The sequence below is a fragment of the Pinus tabuliformis genome, chromosome 7 (assembly GCF_031772625.1).
Source record: "Pinus tabuliformis cultivar Carrire ecotype Pingquan chromosome 7, CPIR1, whole genome shotgun sequence".
Classification (NCBI taxonomy): Eukaryota; Viridiplantae; Streptophyta; class Pinopsida; order Pinales; family Pinaceae; genus Pinus; species Pinus tabuliformis.
Window position 1 is genome coordinate 1,353,534,348 of NC_142293.1, and position 4,575 is coordinate 1,353,538,922.

The following is a 4,575-nucleotide window of genomic DNA, read 5'->3' on the forward strand; positions in this document are numbered from 1 at the left end:
AACAGAGTTTCAAGGTTACCTCTACTTTCTTCCGTTAAAACATTTGTTTTACCGAGAGAGGCCCACCTCTTACAGGTCACCCAAAGATTGTTCTATTCGCAGTGCAAACAAAACACTTCTTCGGCGATGTCTATCGAAACAAACAAAGGTGAGCGACGATGTCTGCCAACTCACATAACTTTGACAAGAGAATCTTGTTCTAGAATAACCCCTCTTCCAATCACGGACGGGGTACAGACTAGTCATATTCTCCCGCGGAAACCTACCCTATACCCAAAGTTTTCCTGCCGAAGCAGACCAGGATGCATGCCCCTGGGTTTCTGTCTTATCCCTCCGAATTACTCGCGCTCATCGGGAGGACGGACTGGAGATTGAGACATTTCTTGCGTGAAAAGACCATTTAGGGACGGTATATGACTATTTTCTATGCGTGATCCAGGAAATGAAAGCTGGTCCACGAGCTTGACCACTCTTCCTTCGTGCGGAAAACACATTACTCTAAAGATTGAGGAGACAATCGCTCCCATGCAATAAATATAGTCTCGTCCAAGAAGTAGTTTATAATCCAAGGGTCCTTGAACTACCATTACATTCATGCGAACTGTCTTCCTTCTCAATGTTATGGGCACATTGGGAAGGATCCCTAAAGGTCGACTGGTTCCTTTTCAAAGCCTGTCAGATTTCTCATCTCAGGCAAAAGCGATGGCGAACCAAGCTCTTTCCAAGCAGTCGAGGAAAGGATACTCATAGAAGCCCCTTCATCTATGATGGTACCAGCCATAACCATTCTATATATTTGAATGATAATTCGGAATGGTACGCTAGCTGGTAAACGGGGTCTGCCTAGTTGATTCCAGTCGAAGGAGACAACTAGGTTGCTTGGAGGTGGGACCTAATAGACGGCCGGGTATGGCTCTGACGAACTTCCTTCCTGCGATAAAGGAACGGGTAAACTGCCCCCATGTTCGTCGGAGTCTGTGTTTACGAAGAGAATTTGGATGGTGTCATCCTTGTTCTCTTCAGTGACTGTATCATCTGAAGATGAAACTTCTGAAGGAAAGACCGGGTCAACTGCCGCCTCGACCTTTTGACTTTCGTCTGGTATGGATTTAGTTGGTTTATCTTCAATGATAGGCGCTTCAGCCGACAACCTGAGCGAGCCAGCTGGATTCTCAACAAGTGACGGACTCGGCAAGAGTTTTTTATTTCCAGGAGGAAGTCGTAACGGTGAAACCGGACGATCATCCAAAACTCTTTTAGCTTCGTCTAAGAAGGGACAACGGTGGACGGCATGATTGCCTTCGCACAGTTTACAAGGAAATCTAGCTTTCCCTTTTTGTCCTGGGGCTTCACTTTCACTAGTTGACAGTGTGCTTTCAACATGATCGTCAGAGGTTGACGACACCGGGTTGTGCAAATGAGGAGACCAGTCCCTTACTATCCGGGGGATGCAAGGACAATCTCTGTGAAAGTGATCTCCTTTGCAAATGACACATGGCGATTTAGGCCTGGTCGGTGCAATGTGTGGATTTTCGTTAGACGACACTCGTTTTCCCCCATTCGCCTTTGGCTCCTTCTTCTTCTTCTCTTTCTTCTTCTTTTCCTTCTTCTCCTTAGGAACTTGGCTTTTAGCTTTACCAGCTCCATCAAGAGAAGAGGAAGGAGGAGAGGAAGAATTAGAGGAAGTAGAAGGCTGGTGGGCAACTCTGGACTCATCTAATTGTTGATTCGATTGTTCAGGAATAGTGGTGTTCTGAACGACAGAGGTTGAGAAGAGCCATACATGCAAACCAATTGTCAGTCCTGGAAGCGACAACGTGGCCATATGGGGCGCACCAACATCTCCCCAAGAGGAGAAGGGACTAGGATTTCCACCAAGGGGAATTCCTTGGTTGGTAGGCTCCATTTTCTCAACCTAAGATCAACGTAGGAAAAGGGTATGAATATTCTGTTTAAAATAAATTTTAACACGCTTTGACACAACTTGTTTTTTCAGTTTTTAAGAGTCAAGAAAAAACAAAAGATGACTCTAGTCTCCTTCGATTTTTAATGAGCCTGAAGTGACAAGTGCTCAGATAGACCTTTTCCGTTAAAGAGTCTGAAAAGGAACGAAAGGGACTGCTCTAGAGGTCTAGGTAGAGGGAGTACCAAACCAATCACAAAACTGCAGAATACTTTTTACGGTACGACAATCAATCTTCCCAAATGCTGTGTTCGGTGCATTGCGATCAGTAGGGCGGCCGACACGGCTTCCTATGGATAAAGGATTTAAGCCTATCGGGGTCTCCCAATATATACTCGACGGTACGTGGGAGCACAAGTCCGTACTGGCTCTTATCGTCTCAAAGTAGAGGAATCACCCAACCATCAATGAGGACAACAGTTACCACGCTTTACGACGCCGGAATACGTCTCTAGCCTAGACCTCTAAATGTTGTGCGTTAAGTTCCAAAGCATTGTTAGATTCATTGAATTTACTTTAAGTTGATCTTTCTTATGAATTTTTCCTTTTGGGTTCACCACGAGATGTAGATGTAATTCCTAAAATGCAATCTAAAGATGATAAACAAACTTTTATCTCTTTTCAGCAATGAAAACCCTAGCTACTAAGGGAAAAGAAAGACACAATATTTTCTCAAAGAGCAAAGAGCACACTGTAAATGCACTTTTCCTAAATCAAGCCAAACAGACTGTCAATATGCAAATGCACATGCATGTATTTGTTTTTCACTTTCTTAGTATTGATGCTAAAAAGAAAGTTGATGTACAAATCTGAATTTGCTTCTAAGCGACAAACACAAACAAGCTTCTTTTCGAAATCAAAAGGTAGAGATGATTACAACACTTTATGATTTTGAAATAAATACTCGTTTTGAATTTAGAAAGTCACAAATTCAAACCAAAGGCAAAAGTAAAAGCATAATCGACTATCAACAGCAAATAAACTTTCTCCTATGATCGAAATCGACACTTGCGACATATCTAAATCAAAGGACGACAATACGACTATTCTACTTTTGCAATGGAAAACTGTAAACGACTCAAAAAACACATAAAAACATCTACAGTTCTTTTGTACAAATGAGGCGGAATATCAGTAAGGAAAAGGGGTCTGAAACAGTCATATACTGATCACAGGCTGCAAAAACTAGAGACAAAACTAGAAAGAATGAAGCAAATAACCTCAGCTGCACAAGGATAGGCTGATCAGCGCACCTGTTACACAGAGAAACTGCATTGCAGCGCAGGTTGCCCTCTCGGGAAGTGCGTTGAAATGCAGAACCTCTTCACAGTGCCTGCGCTGGGGCAGAAACAAGAATCCTATCCGGGTTCTGGGTCACAGTTTGCAGTTTTATCTTTGGTTTTTTGGCAGAGTAAAAGCAATCAGTAATGCACAATCAGGGGTAGATCTAAGGAGTGTCTAAGAGCTATCACAAGGGCAATCAGTTATTCTATGAATCAGTTGTTCAAATCATTAAATAGATCCAGTGAATGGATTGAAGTAGCAGATGTCTACTTTGCATTTGTGGAGTCGCCATTTTGTTAACGGGAAAAGTGTCTATTTAGAACTGCTCTATCCCACTAAGGTGTGACAGCTACCTTAGAAACAAAAAGAGAAAACTACTTTTTTATCTCCTTTATGAACTATAAACAAAGAGGAATAGGAAGAACCAACCTGTGTCTTGCGCTAGTCCTTTGATCCAATATCTCTCCTCTTTGACAGCTTCCAGCTACCTGCTCCCTTACTTGCCCAGCTTCACCAAGTACCTGTAAGATCACAGAAGAAGGAAACTATACAAAGACATGGTTTATATTCATAAATAACTTAGGATCAGATTTAAGTTAACCATACAAATGTAACAAGCATCAATGATACAAAAGCATGGAGAAGAAACTCAAATAGTTTTTATTGATATACAAGAAGATCCAGGAGGAGTTACAACCGATGATTCCTGACCCAGCATCAACCTCCCAGCAAAGAAGTCCCTTCTTCACCCCCAACAAAGCATAGATCACCCAATTCTCTGATATGTATCTCAAAACCAACAGCAATTCCTTACAATGTGCAAAATTCCAGCCTCTGGATCTCTGGGTGAGGGATCCATATATAGATGTATGCAAGGAGGATGAGTCAGCTTATGATTTGATTAGTGGCTTCTCGTTGTCAGTCCTTGCTTCCAACTGGAGACTCAAAGCCTCTTACTCATCCTTGGTTGAATTCAATGAGGCAAGTGTCATTGGAGAAGATTCTGGAAGCTTCCATTGTCTCTCCACCTCGCGGAATGACCCTGCCATTTGTCATTTCCCACTCAATGCACCCTGGTGGTGCATTTAGGTGCGTTGCAACGCACCTAGCTAGTGGACTTAGGTGATATGCAACGCACTTAGCTAGTGGAGCAGCTGAAAGTATCCTGATTTGACTTATTCTGAGCAGTTTCTGGTGGAGAACTTGTGGATCATGTAGCTCAACCAAAATAAAACTCTGAAAATCAAAAATATATATATCTATTTATGGTTTACACATAATGTTCTGTAACCAAGACAAAATTGGTCAAGCGACCCAAAACTCAAAAT